The sequence below is a fragment of the Mytilus galloprovincialis genome, chromosome 5 (assembly GCF_965363235.1).
Source record: "Mytilus galloprovincialis chromosome 5, xbMytGall1.hap1.1, whole genome shotgun sequence".
Lineage (NCBI taxonomy): Eukaryota > Metazoa > Mollusca > Bivalvia > Mytilida > Mytilidae > Mytilus > Mytilus galloprovincialis.
In genome coordinates, this window is record NC_134842.1 from 5,073,763 (window position 1) to 5,089,978 (window position 16,216).

The 16,216-nt window shown below is 31.2% G+C and overlaps 1 long non-coding RNA gene across 1 annotated transcript; it reads right to left on the minus strand.

Moving 5' to 3' along the window:
* Window positions 1-1,156: 1,156 nt before the first annotated feature.
* LOC143074268 (uncharacterized) lies at window positions 1,157-3,057 on the minus strand. The gene is made up of 2 exons (XR_012977766.1): window positions 2,906-3,057; window positions 1,157-1,521 (listed from the first exon to the last, which is right to left on the minus strand). It is a non-coding gene; the product is annotated as an uncharacterized LOC143074268 (long non-coding RNA).
* Window positions 3,058-16,216: the final 13,159 nt, after the last annotated feature.

The window sequence follows — 16,216 nt, forward strand, 5'->3', positions numbered from 1 at the left end:
TCGGTAAACAGGAAGTTGTCGAGTGATGAATCTGAAAACGCATCACACGGTATACCTGACTTATATAAATCCTGAAACCAAATTTCAGAAATCCTTGTATTGTAGTTCCTGAGAAAAATGTGACGAAAATTTTCAACTTGGCTATCATGTGTAAAATCAGACAAGTGTTCGGTAAACAGGAAGTTGTCGAGTGATGAATCTGAAAACGCATCACACAGTATAGCTGACTTATATAAATCCTGAAACCAAATTCAACTTGGCTATCATGTGTAAAATCAGACAAGTGTTCGGAAAACAGGAAGTTGTCAAGTGATGAATCTGAAAACGCATCACATGGTATGGCTGACATATATAAATGTTGATACCAAATTACAGAAAGGGTGGATGTGTAGTTCCTGAGAAAAATGTGACGAAAGTTTCATGGGACGGACTGACTGACGGACTGATGGACTGACGGACTGATGGACGGACGGACTGACGGACGGACTGACAGACAGAGGTAAAACAGTATACCCCCCCTTTTTTAAAGCGGGGGTATAATAAAATATAAGAAATAAACAAGACTAATAAATGCCTGATTTGGAAGAGGCGCAAATATGCGGAAGGGTTTGGCATGTTTAGTGAAATCCCATTACATCTAACAATGTAGAAAAACAAACACACAGTTATACGCGCAGTAAAACTCAGTCCAAAATAAGTCTTAGTCCTATGTCAGAATATGTAACAAAAGAAACTAAGAACAAATGACAATGATAAACTAATTAACAAATGACAACTAGCAGTTACTGACATGTCAGCTCCAGATCTCAATTAAACTGATTGAAAGATTACGTTTTCATTATATGCATATCATGTACAACCCCTTCCGTTAGGGGTTATGTATTATTTCATCATAAAAATGTATGAGAACCCAAGTCGTGTAATACCAAAAAATTGTTTTAGAATAAATAAGTGCATTTCCGATTCAAAGACCCTATAAGCATGATAAGTGAATCAATATAAAAATTCATCAATTTTCGTATTTCGGAGAAGACAAGTTCTAAATCACTTAATAAATGAGCTGTACATTCTCTAGGTTGTACACATGTTGTATATAAAGTAGCTGGCTCACTACTATCTGTCAACATCATTTCTCAAATGAAGTTAATAATTGATCTTTGATTTAATTCTTTATTATCAATTTGAAATAAAACAATCATCAGTACAGTATATAGATAAACTTTAGATGGTTATCTGGCATCAGTTTTCTTGTAACAAATGACAGACGATATATAAAACAATGCATCGATTTTCACTTCAATTTGGTACAACTGTGTACGTAGTAATGTCTGTAGGTCTAAGACATTGATAACATGCTATTTATGTTACTTTGTAAACGTTTAAACTAAATCCAGCTCCAACGTTTGAAACGTCCGATGTAAACCCAACGTACATGTATCTGCCAGTCGATACCATTGACGGTGGTAGAGTGTCACCACTAAAGGATCCGATGGGAACAAATCGATTTGCTGCATCGTATACCTGCAGTATATTATTAATCAATAATTAATCAAGAATACCTCTTTTAATGTATTTGATATACTATTATGTCAATTTTGAAAAGAATACTGGAAAAAAATGTTGTACTTTGATTTTTGTGATTAAAATTGAAATGTCCTTATTTTGTCTTTCATTTGTTTTCATATGCATTTTCAGCATGCATTTTTATGCTTCAGGGTAACATATGATGTGCCTTTGAACTTGTACACCCCGTCATTGTGTGATTGTTCTATGATAATTTTTGTTTACTTGTCTTTTGTTTGTGTTTGTCTTTGTGCACTTTTTGTGTTTCTTTCTTGAATGTGACGTGGCTCTGTACTAATACATCCCGTCATTTTGTTATTGTTTCATGATAAATATTTGTTTATATATCTGTTTGCTTTATAGTGAGAATGATAATAACACAACGTTGACGGTTTAACACCTATTGTTGGCATTTGTTCCTGATATGTCTGTTTTGTTCACACATCGTTGTCAGTATTATGGAATTTTATACGACTGGCATACTAGTGAGAGGTTTAGTTTAATCTACAAGCATGTTAAATCCATCATTTTCTACACAAGAAAATGCCTATAAAATTTAAATTGTTATTTGGATGGAGAGTTGTCTCATTGGCACTCACACCACATCTGCCTTTATCTATACCAAGTCAGGAATATCAAAGTTAATGTCCGTTTGTTTGATGTGTTTGAGATTTTCATTTTGCCAATAGATAAGGGCTTTTCCGTTTTGAATTTCCCTCGGAGTTCAGTATTTTGCGATTTTACGTATACGCTAGTACTTCTACAAAATCAATCAAAATGAAATCTTAATAAATCTTTAGTTAATAAATTCATACTTGGGATTCCTTTGAAATTAAGTTAGATTTTTTTTAATTGTTTCTATATGGAAGATTAGGTTGAATTATATTATCGGCAAAGCATAATAATCAATAATGGTATTTAATGAAGAAAAAAAAATGAAAAAAACAATCGGGATACACAAAAAGGGACAATTAAAATGCATTTAAAATAATTCGTGATATCTCCAAGGTAATCAATTATTCATAGAACATAACAAAAACAAAACATCAAAAAGCGCCGAAAAGACATAAAAAAGGATATTACTTTTTTTTTTATAAAACAGGGAACAGCAAACTTTAGACTGGTCAACACGATTCAAAACAACAATCGAGGTACTCTAGATGTGTAAACAGATCCCAAACTACATGTTGAACTCGTCGTGTGTGGATTTTAGAATTACTTATTACTTGCTGCACTTATGTTCAAGCAGTACGATGTTTTTTTACTTTTGTCTGTATTGTTCCTTTTCTAATATTGTTATCCATAAGACCAAATAACATGTTAATGCTTTGAATCAACAAACCTTTACAAAGTCATATTCAGCCTCGGTACTGAAATTGGTAAATTGTATCATCGCTCTGTATCCAATGCCTACATCAATAGTCCATGTTTGATCAACATAATTACTATAATTTGTTGGATAGCCGTCAGAAGATATCGTTTCATGGAAGCAATCTATAATTGATCACAAAACTATAACTATATTAATTTTTAAAGGAATCTGTTACTAAAGGCAACAGTGGTTTACTGGTGTTTCAAAAGTCATAAATAGATTTCGGGAAAACAAATCCGTGTAAAAAACAAAAACCGAGGGAATAACATTCACTACAATCCTGTCCCTTTTTCCCCGAATGTTACCTACCGAAATATGTTTTCTATCGGGGTTGTCCTTACTTGAGCAACATGACCATACCCTTTGGAATCGTTCGCCTCTTTTGTACAGATCTATAGAGAATGATATATTTGGGAGACATTTAATTGTAAGGAAAAACGCTTAAACGGTTTTAATCCTTACTGGTGGTAGGTCGCAATCAAAGAGTACCATATTGGTTTTTAAAATGCAATTGGAATCGCCATTGACTTTTCTGATTATATACTGCTGCAAAATATAAGCTTAAATATTTCAAGCTGATACATATTATTTTGTGTATTTCGTTGAACCTCTTCTTCACTTTTTTTGTTTTTCCCGATACTTTATTGTGCTCATACTTACATTGGGATATTTTGATTTTGACTACCTCTTATAATAGAACTTTCAAATAATTAATTGATCATTGTAAAAGTCAACAAAAAAAATCATCAAAGATACCTATAATACTATTTGGTTCGCCCGACGTGGTTTTCATCTTTACAAGACTTTTCAGAGGCGAAATTATGACGTCAAGCTAAATTTTATATGCATTAAAAGTGCATTGAATACCGGAATTTAGATAAAGGTGTGCCAAAAAATGACAACGGATAACAATGGAAGTATTACATTCGAAATATGACATGATTCCTCCATTGGTCTGGTGTTAAAACAGAAATAGTGTTTTTTTCACATTTAAGTAAATGTTGAATTACAGAAAAAGAACCTATGATTAATATTTCATGTTTTCTTAAACACAAAAGTGAGCTTTGATCGCCTGCTCTGCGCTTCAATTAACTCATAAACAGGTAAGATTTTTGTCGTTTTAGAAATCTTTAGTGTTTAACATAAGTTTTTTCCAATCTTAAACAAAGTTGGGTTTTTTTCAAATTGACTGAATCATTTGAAAAGTACAAAACAAAAATATATTGCTTACATCGTGGAAAGACAAACAAGTTAAATATTAAGGTTGGTAACAAATTTTCTGTCATTTCAGACTTTACATTTTATATTAAAAACCAAAGTCAAGGTTGAGGTACATTTGGCGATTCAGCACATCATCTGTTCCAAATATTCGGCTAGATCGTCCTATGGGAAAGGTAATAAAAAAGCGCTTCAGACGAAAAACAAATCTCTTATTTGGATTACGATTAAATGCAGCAGTGAAAATTTGTATTTTTAAACTAGTTTTTTTTGGCAAAAGGAGTTAGTTACCTGTTAATATTCAGGCATGTTCTGATCTAGCCTCCTTTTTCCTACCTAGAAAAGTTTAGTGTATTGATACGCTATTGTATTCTGACCACATTATGAATATGTTAATAATGATAACTATTAACAAGATATATGAAAATAAAAAGGTAACACGTCATTTCATACCTCTGCCATTTCGTTCCAAAAATTACCATTTCGTTCAAAAAATTATCATTTTGTTCCCAAAATTACCATTTTGTTCCCAAAATTACCATTTCGTTCCCAAAATTACTATTTGGTTCCCAAATTTACCTTTTCTTACCCAACATTTACCATTTCGTTCCTACGAGAAAAAACATTTCGTTCCTTATGGACCAGACGCATTTACAATTTCGTACCTCATTTACTAAATACATGTTTCTATTTCGTATCACATATTTATAAAGTCATCTTTTTATAAAGCTGTTTTGTATTTAGATATGATTTTTTTCTTTTATCAATTTATTGGAAAGTAGAATACTGCTGTTACATAAATATAGGCTGTTTTTCACAATGCAATGCAATTTTGAGCATTTGTGTTACATTTTAAACGATGTCAATCTTACATGGAAGTGGACACATTTGTCTTCATTCTTGATATTGAAATGTAAGTTGTATTTATAAAAAAGAAGATGTGGTATGATTGCCAATGACACAGACATTAACAACTATATGTCACCGTACGGCCTCCAACAATTAGCAAAGCCCATAACGCATATTCAGCTGTTAAAGGCCCCGATAAGACAATGTAAAATAATTCAAACGAAAAAACCAACGGCCTTATTTATATAAAGAAATGAACGAAAAACAAATATGTAACACATAAACAAACGACAACCACTGAATTACAGGCTCCTAACTTGGAACAGGCACATACATAAATAATGTGACGGGGTTAAACATGTTAGCGGGATCCCAACTCTCCCCCTAACCTAGGACAGTGGTTTAACAGAACAACATAAGACCGAACTATGAAAATCAGTTAAAGAAGGCTTAACTCATCAGGTTGACAAAAATACAAGTGGACGTGGCCAGGTACTTATACATCCCGACACAAAAAAAATACAATGAACAAATCTGAGAGTACTCACAGTTTAACATATATAAAGGTTGAACACGGATGTGGTCACTTTCATTTTTGACAAAAACTATCTGCAAAGTGACATGTTATGGCATATTTGATAGATTTATAATATTGAAGCTTGAATTTAAGCGTTTTTATGACGAAATCAGTTCAAATCTTTCACATAAACTAATTGAATCGACAGAATTAGTTAAAAAGTGTCCAAATCTTTCATCAGATGAACCTGACGTTTGATGCCAAATAAAGGCAACAGTAGTATACCGCTGTTCGAAATTTATAAATCGATTGAGACAAAAAACAACAAATCCGGGATACAAACTAAAACTGAAGGAAACGCATCAAATGTAAGAGGAGAACTACGACACAACAGAAACACAACATTTAAATGTAACACACAAAGAAACGAACTATAATATAACAAAGGCCATATCCCTGACATGGTACAGGACATTTTAAGTGGTGGGTTGAATCTGATTTTGTGGCATGCCAAACCTACCGCTTTTATGGCAATATTAAATATAACATATAAACGATAACATTACATGACAGGAATACAATACAAATAAATGAGGGAACATATAGGACAGAGACACACACACCAACATTGACCCGTATCTGATCTTCTTCTTCTGTTAAGATCGACGATTTGTTAGATTTAGCAGCACTTGCAGGATTTCTCATTTATTAATTTTCAATTTTGTAAATATGAGTTTGGTAAACCAAAAAAAAGTTATTATAAGTTGTTTCTTAGAAATACAGTGAAAATGAAAACACACAAGAAGGAAAAGAAAAATGTTTGCATACAAATTTGCACCTTATGTAAAAATTAAAGTAATTACAGTGATTTTTCCAATTTGATATATTACAAATTATCATTTATTTTTATTCTTATATCCCAGTAAGCATCTTAATTTCAAACACGGTTGAGAAATATCTTTCTTTTTTCGTGTGTATTGCAAAAAGAAAAACCACCATGCATATGCTATATACATATGGGTTAAACTACACCTAACGATAATCCATTAAATATGTACCGATCATCAATGAGACAGTTTATACAAAGAAATGAAAAAAAAAGAAAAAAAGATTAAGAGGTACGAATTGACATATATTTAAATCTTTCATGAGGTACGAAATTGCATATATATAAATGTTCCATGAAAAAGATACGCGCTTACGCAAATTATTCAACCGAAATCGTAGCCTTATTAAACAATTGACCGTAAACAGAGCAAACAATAGTAAGAAGATTACACACAGAACATATGATTTTATTTTGTTTATCTATTGGAGATCTGTTGACACTTTTACATAGAGTGATTATCAAAAATAACACTGTTGATGTTGATTCGAAAATACTGAATTTTATTATGCTATGGTATTTTCCATCATATTTCACTATTATTTAAAAAAAAAAACAGAGCGAGAAAAAATGTGTGGGTTTAGTTGAAATAAACATTACTTTTTTTTAAAAACGATATCACAACTATAACGGACATTTGGAATTCAGAAACTGCAAAATTTATCTGAAATGTATTTCAGAATTTTCTAAAATTAAAAACGGCAATTCCAAAAGATTTTGTTCAAATTTTGAAATCTAGCGGAAACCATAATCTGCATAATGAAATTGGAATTAAAGACATCTAATGACCTTGAGATTCTGAACATAAGCATCCAAACAATAAAACCATCGAAGTAAAAAACTAAGATATATTCGTTCGCTATTAAATAATATATCTCCAAAATGTAAAATTAAGCGGGAGGAAATATTTGGAAACACTACACCTCGGGAAAATATGTGGTCGGAACTAAAACAGCTGAAAATTGAAAATAAAGTTAAAGATATCAAATCGTCGCTGGGCTTCTAAAATGTTGTAAATTACAATTTTTTCAATAAAAAGATATCTTACAGAGAGGCTTTGAAAATTTTGGCAAAATGCATGCTTCCAAAATGTCGTATGTGAACTTGAACATTTTTGTAAATAGCAGTGAAATAAAAGCTTTGACATTTCTGGATTATCCAAGAACTTAAACTATTTTCACAGAAATAAAGAAATGTACAACTATTTTTTTCCCACGGCCATTCTACAACGATTTCCAAGTTTTCATTCAACATTTTGGAAGCAAAGTTTACAAACAACTGACATTGGCAATTTTGTAATATGTCTTATTTCACACATTTTGATTGGTCTAACTGTATGCTATTTTGTAATACCAAAGATTTCCTCCCGCCCTTACCATTGGTGTCAAAAAGTATTTTTAGCCAAAAAAGTCATATACGACATTTTAGAAGCCCAGCGACGAAAAGGAAAATGACACATTTGTCAAAATGATAACGACATAGAAACCCTGAAACACTTATATTTCAGTTGTAGTACATCACAGTTAATATTAAACAAGCTGCAAGAAATACTTAATAAATCAAAAATAGGAATAAATAATTCTATTCTTGAAAAGGACATACTGTTAGGAAATTACACAGGACTTCTCAAATATGAAAATTCTCTAAACACAATTATCATAAATTCTAAATGGACTCTATGGAAAATTAGGAATTCAAAAAAATATAACAAAACGCCAAAAGCAACTCATGAAATTTATAATATCTCGAAATATATCTTGAAAAATAATCGAAAATTTGTGCTTCAATTGAAAGGCATTGACGTCATCGATGGAACTAAATTGAAGTCGGTGATTATGACAATTTAAACAATAACTATAGTATTAACGGGAGACAAAGTCATTTTTTGTGGTTTATTGTTTAAGAATAACTATTTTATATTTTATCAATATATACATACATACAAAAATGATATAAACAAATGTTATAGTCTATAATGTGTATTTTAGTAAATACACATCTTTTGAGTGGGTATCGTATAAATTGTTTACTATGTTGAAATTAAGGTATAGAACTGTTAGATGCTTTTAACATTAAGTGGATTTATTCTTGTAACTAATTTTAAATCCAGTGTATCAAGTGGACTAATTTTTTAGCCTTCTATTGTCCCTGGATAGATGGTTGCTTTTGTTAACAGGGCCCTTACCCGGACGAATAAGGTATTTGTATAAAGGAAATATTTCCGAATAAAACGTTAGAATGTGTTAAAAAAAAATTGTATGTGCCTTCTGTTTCATACGTAGAACAGTTTTGCACTTTCAAAACCTGAATTTGGATAAGAATAACTGATGGATAGTTGATTGATATGTATCGGTAGGCGAGTAATCAATGCAAGAACAAATTAACAAAAAATATAAAAGGCAGGTTTTGTAAAGCAAGTCTCCCTGGACTGCGGTAGGAAAATTCATAACGACCTTCCTTGTACCAGTCACAAAGTTGCTGTTACAATGTTTAGTTCTAAGACTGCAGAGAATATGATACTGATCCTACCCATGACATCGAATTTAAAGTCCAATTTTCACAGGAAATGACTACGATTACTTCACCCAACACAGCAAAGACAACAATCCAATAACATTTGAAACGTTTTTCTATTGCAGATAGTACAAGTTCAAGAATGTGAAGACAAGAAAACGTTAGTCTACTTTACACATGTATTACTATGTGCATAAATGGCAAATCAATGCATTGCCTTGTCCATAACGTCCACGATTGATATATACCGGTCCAATATGGAAATAAAGTGTATTAATATTGTTATCATATACTACCGACAAATTATTCTATAATAGGCTATTAACATTTTTAAATCTTTTTTTAGCCGAGTTCAAATACAATTTATATTTGGATATGATGTAGGGTTATTTTTTTTATATTCTGTAATTGGGAAACTGTATTCTGAAGTCATAAATAAAACGTATTTTCCACGTCAAAAACAAGGCGAGATACGATCATTAAATGTATTTGTCATGTGTTAATACGGTCGATGCAATAATTACATGGTACAGTTGTAATATCAATAAATCGACCACCTTCTATTTCGTCTTTGTGTTTCAGCTAAACATTTGTAAAGAAAAACGAGAACAGATATACCGGCAGTAATTTGTGCGAGATACACAATAATGTGTTATTTGCATATGGGGCCCAGGCTATCGGTTATCAGCCTGTTTATGAAATTTATTGCTAGTTTACTTCTGCTTATTACACATATGTGAAAGCTATCATATGTATGCCAAGTATATAAGACATATATGCACGTGGTAATCAGTCACTTTGATAGGTTTAGAATCCAAAATATAAAAGAATATTTTATAGTTTTTAGGGCTAGCCACCATGTTACCTTACTCTAAAAAGTAGAGCAAATAAAGTTAGTAATTTCAAAATATTATTTGTGAAAATCCGACCTACTACATGTATGCATCCATTTGGTTGACATGCACAAAGAACAGAGTTAAAAGTACAGTTGGCGAAAGAAGATAATATTTGGATTATAGTGTATTATCTGCAAATATTGAGCTGAACCACAAAGACATGACAGAAGTAGGTCGATTTCTTGATATAAGAACTTGATATAAGACTGGCTGCAGCGCTGGCTTTAACAATGAGCTTGTTTGAAAAACTTATTATTCATTTATCATTTTCTACATAAATCTTAAGCAATATGACTGTTGTGATCCATTAGTTTGATGTGTTTTGAGCTTTTGATATGCCATTTCAATTTTCCGCTTTACAATTTGAATTTACTGGAGTTATTTATTTTACTTTTTAATTATGCATGATTTAATAATCAGATTAACATGCCTTGAAAAGATATCTTACGGTTTAAACATGCATACATCACGCTAAATATACACACCCGATTTAAAACTAATATCTGTAGAATTTTCCACACATTTTAGCTTTTCCGGTATCTCTAGACCATGACTCCGTTCTTGTATTGTTTCATTTAACAAAGTCAAAGACTGACTTAATGAAATCATAGTTTTCATCAACGCAGCTTTTGTCTCATTCAAGTTGTCATATTTCTCTTCAGTGAAATCTTTTATGTCTTCCATTTGGCATTTCATATATCTCTTTATGTTTTCAAGTTCATTTTTCAGATATTGTTCTTGTCTTTTTTGTTCTGAAATTTCATTTTCGTTATTTATAACTCTTTTAAGTAGTTCATGGTAATTGTTTTTCATCACGTTAAATTCCTCTACGGTGTCTTTCTCCTTAACCGCAACATTCTCCGAACTTTGAGTTGTAACACCAGACACGTATTTGGTGCAGTAGCACGACACAAAAAATATTACAAGAACCAACTGCATTTCTTTTTCATCAAATCAAACTTTTAAATCTGTATTCTAAAATTCACATTAACGAGATATTTTTTTCTTTGCAAGTTAAATGTTGCACATAAGAAGCTGAATGATGATAATATGATCCTATAATGTAAAGAAATATATTTTACACAAGTAAAAATGTTGCAGAAAATCGGATCTACGCTTTCCTCTTAAGATCACGATATAGTCAAGTGGAAATTACATCACAATTATCACTCACTTCCGTGAATCTTTTTTACTGAATGCATATGATATTATGTTACTATTTAAAGCATTAAAGTTACAAAAAATAAGAAATATCAAAGCAATGCAAAAAAAAGAGGGGAAAACCCTAAATCTTTAATAAAAACACTTACAACATCTCTAAATACACTATCTGGAGTTAGTAAGATTAGTAATATTTTGTATACCAAATAAAATTTAAACAGGAAAACAATCAACTTTAGAAATCGTTAAAAAAGCTAACATTGAATATTCAAATAGAACTAGTATTTGATGTAAAGAACTAATAAAAATAAAATTGACTGTGTCTATAATGAAGTTGTAACTTAGATTTGAAATTTATTAAATTGAACTGTCAAAAGCTAAAAAAAAAGTAATTCTTCACAAAAATATTACACGTTAATTAAAAATCATATTTACAATTAGGAAATATTTTCATTCACATTTTATTGCACGTTGTATCATCTTTAGTTATGTCTCAAAGTAAATTTTTCAAAATTTCCCACATTAAACGTTAGTTCTGGCATCATCAAAGCTAATTTAAAAAAAAAAAAGTTAGGAACTTTTACATGTTTAAATTTACGAATTTTTAAGTTTGTAAAAAGTAAGATGGAAATAAATACCGAACTTCAAGTAAATTCAAAACGGAAAGGTCGTTAACACATGACAAAATCAAAATCTCAAACACATCAAACGAACGGAAAACAACTGTAGGAGTCTGATATTGCTTACAGAAATATATACCACATATCTGAAAACTGACTTACGAAGGAAACTTTAATTTTCAAACTGGACCATTTAAAGGTGGCCAAGGTCATGTGACTACTATAACTTTGGTCACAAAACAATGCGGAAAAAAGAAAATGTCATGCCAGCATAACCTTAATTAGACAACAATTTTCCTCAATAAGAGCAACGGAACAAATCTACACACAAAATATAGTGGACAAATTCCACATAACATTGATCTATAGAGTTTTATAAATTTATACACATACAATTTGATGAACTTGCCTATGCTTGATAAAAAAAATACCTTTAAGTACTAGTAGTTATTACTAACTTTAAACGAGTTCAAGGAAGTGCAAAATTTACATATGAAAGAAGTAACATGTCTGACCATAAGCTATTTGTATATACAATGTGGTTTATCTAGCCGTTTTGCCGTCAGAACTGGTTAGGCTTTTTTACAATTTGAACATCCAGCGCCGCCGCTTTATTTACAAAATTATATCGTGATTTACATCTCATTGGAAGTTGTTGCTTTTTGTTCCATAATAATTATACATTTGTTTTCATCCTACAGCAACCACGGACTCCGAGTTTGTTTTGATAAAGTCGTCAGCCATTCAGGAATATTAACTCATAACATTCGACTGAAGTCATTTTGACAAAACACAAATTACAGATAACAAGGTTTCAAATTGTTAAGCTAGTCGAACAAACGTTAGATAGATTTTGAGCTATGATATTTTACAAAAATGTATTACCTTAGCCGTATTTGGCACTACTTTTTGGAATTTTGGATCCTCAATGCTCTTCAACTTTGTACTTGTTTGACTTCATAACTATTTTGATATGAGCGTCACTGATGAGTGTTATGTAGACGAAACGCGCGTCTGGTGTACTAAATTATAATCCTGGTACTTTTGATAACCAATTAAGATATTCGAACAAAATTTTAAGATATTTAAACAAAATATTTCTCGACTTATGTTTAAACGATGACAAATCAAAAAACGTAAATTATTAATAAACCTCTTCTGAAACATGTACAATATAGAGTTAAAGCAGTGATATATTTTTCTTCTTTTCAAATTGACGAAGTTGAAAAAAGAGACTAAGTGGAGGTACTTATGTCATACACTTAACCTAATTTACAGACGTGACTTCATACTTAATTATTTGTAGTAATTTTCCTTCTTCCTTGTAATGATATAGAATAAATGGTGGGGGGAGGGTCTGTTACTGAATTGCTTGATAGATATACGTACCACAAGTTATATATTTGTTTACAATATATTACGTTTTGCGTTAGATATGGAGCTGTCCAATACTAATAAGAAATTTCAGGTTCCATGCATATGATTTTAGCGTTAAGTTTAGATACAGCCATGTAAGTTGTGCGTTCTCTATAACATATGGTGACGAGAAAGAGGAGAGAGCGATAGAGGTTTTAATAATGTATGGTTTGATAGAATACAATACAATATATATATTGAACCAATTAACGTGGTACCTAACATGACAGGGAGATAACTCTCTAAAATCAGCTAAACGTTTTAATTACGTTGTGTTGTTTAGGGAATATTAAGCTTCTCGATGATCAAAATAAGTGTTTCTCAAATTGCTATATAACCAGTGTAATTTTTCTGATAAAACGGTTGGTTAGATTTTTTTTAAATTTTTATATTTTTGTCAAAGGGACAAAGTAAATACTTTATCAAAATTTTATGAAAATTAAACGAGCCAAATTAATTTTAGTTAAGGTGTTGGGTACCACCTTAAGTGGCCATAATTATAGACCATTGATAATAACCTTAGATTAATTTCAATTGTTTCAGGTCCTTTTTGGTCATATAACTCTTAAAATGTTAAGGTTATTATAAAATATTGGCTTTCTAATTTTCGGCTTTGTACAACTTTGAAAATCATAAACACTGAAGTGCAACACAAACAAAGGCAAATGCAACATGCAAAGAAACGAACAATTTAATAAACTTCTTTAAGAACGACAGCATTTTTGTACAGCATCGGGTTGATATCACTGCTGGTGTGATTGTCAGTTCCCGAGGGTATCATCAGTTTAATTGTCAGTACTTTGGACCTTTCTTAAATTGTTCGTTAATAAATTTTCAAATGAAATGAAACTTACGTTTAAACTTTCTCGGGCAAAATTGACCTTAAGTTTGATTAATTTCAATTGTATCAGGTCCTTTTTGGTCATTCAACTCTTAAATTGTTAAGGTTATTATAAATTATTGGCTTTCAAATTTTCGGCTTTGAGCATACTTGTCGAACTTATTATAAATACAGAAAAGTGCTTCGAATGCTTTAATTTTTAAACGTGTCGTTTTTATTTTTTGAAAGCTGTTCCTGAATTGACATCAGAAAGTTCATTTTTGTATATGCTTCTTAAATAACGTTTTCTATCTCAATCCAGTAAATGCCCTACAACACCTAAATCTCATTTGGCTTACGCTCTGTTTTCAAATTATTGAATTTACAGAATAGTAAGCATTTTTATTTTTATTTTTCAAGTAAATCATGTTTTAATACTAGTTTTTCACATTTGTTAGTGGACATCAAATACCATAGTTAGCATTTTCTACCATAGGATTATATATCTCTAGCTGTATTTTGCCAAACCTATCGGAATCTAGGATTTTCAAGGATCTTCAATTCTTCAAAGGCAGTACTTTCATGACTCTCTTCTGTCTTTTTTTTTTTTTTTTTTTTTTTTTTTTTTTTTACTTTTGATGACTTTCTGTGTAGGTGGAGCGCGAATTTAGAGTACAACATATTTAACCTGACTTCTATGATGAGATCATTTGCAACATTTTTAGCTCGTCACGAAAACCTTTGATAAAGCCTATGTCTTTTGCGATTAGGTTTTGATATAAAAAAATGTACTAGTAATTGTTTTGGGTTGTGCAATAGGGGGGACTCCTTTATCCGGACTCCGGGATCGGGTGTTTTTAAGATCGGGATATCGGGATTGACCCTTTCGGGATCCGGGAATTCTTTTTTCGAATTTCGGGATGTCGGAATTTAAATTTATTAACCCCCCTCCATTACTAATGTTTTTCTTAGAATTGCGAAGATTCTGTATGGGTCCGTTTGCTCATGTCTGCGGTTAAGATTTCTCAATCCCATTGAATGCACCACCCTACAATTTTTTTTAAAGTGAAGATCTCGTATTTGATAGACTGGCCTTTTGTTGAATCAGGGTTTTTGTTGAATTTCGGAAGGTTATACCTTGTTAAATCCAGTCAAGATCCATCTGTTGTCAATATATAATATAAACAACCAAATATTCTTTAAATGTTTTTTTTTTTTTCTAAACAAATATTCATTTATGTGAAAACCAATCCATCAACATTCATATGAAACAGTAAGGATTCAAGCCTTGTGTTCACTAGGGGGAGAAACATACGCCGACACAAATGTGAATTATAAGTAGACTAAGAATAAGACTCAACATTACATCTACTTCCTAAATATAATATGGTCTAAGTAATGCTTTATCTTTCATTTATATCATATCGTGAAAACCAATCACTTAAAAATTAATAGGTAAAAAAAAAGATAAATATTAATATTAGTATAAGTGAAAGGAATCATATGTAATATTGAGGGATATGATGAACTTCTAAATTGAATCAGGGAATTTTCCATGCACTTCGATATTGAGGCAGGACTGTCAAATTGATAGTATATATTATGCATATCTTATTGTGCTACCATCTGTAACACCGATTTGAAAAATAAATCAATTTATACTGCACTCGTTCTATCTGAGCAGTCAAAATGCGTTGACTGTATATTTCTATGTCATATACAGTCACTGACCCGATATCACTTTTCCTCATGAATATTTAAATAGAAGTTGCCGAAATAACATTTAATTATTCATACGACCTCTTCAACCTGTTCTTGTTTCCAATGCATACAACGATGCGTGGAACGACTCAACCTTGTTTCTTTTGCAATTATTGGAAAAACATATTTCATTTATTAATATTTTTGTTTGCAACCTATAAATCATTAATTTGTTATGCTTATGGTTGATATTTTAGTCCATACTCAAATGATTTCGTTCATCATCGAGTGTGGGTTTCAACAGGTAAATGTACATTTCATTGTGTTGAAAATTTCTCCGTGAGCATGATATGAGGCCTTTTTAAAGGGGATTTCCCCAAATATTTAAATCAAATAAATAACCTTGTAACGCATCAAACAACAATTGAAAATGTTTGTTTTTAGATTGCAGTATAAAGACAATAATAGTGCATTGACTTGACATATCAACGATATGTCAAGTCAATGCACTATTATTGTCTATATACATATAATAGTATATATATATCAGAACAGAAATGTTCAATAAAAGCAGGAGCATATGTAGCAGAGATCCTTACTTGAAAATAGAGAGAGTTTAAAGTTACACTTGATTTGCCTTTGCGCTTTAATAGACCAATTATATGTTTGAACAGACCATTGTA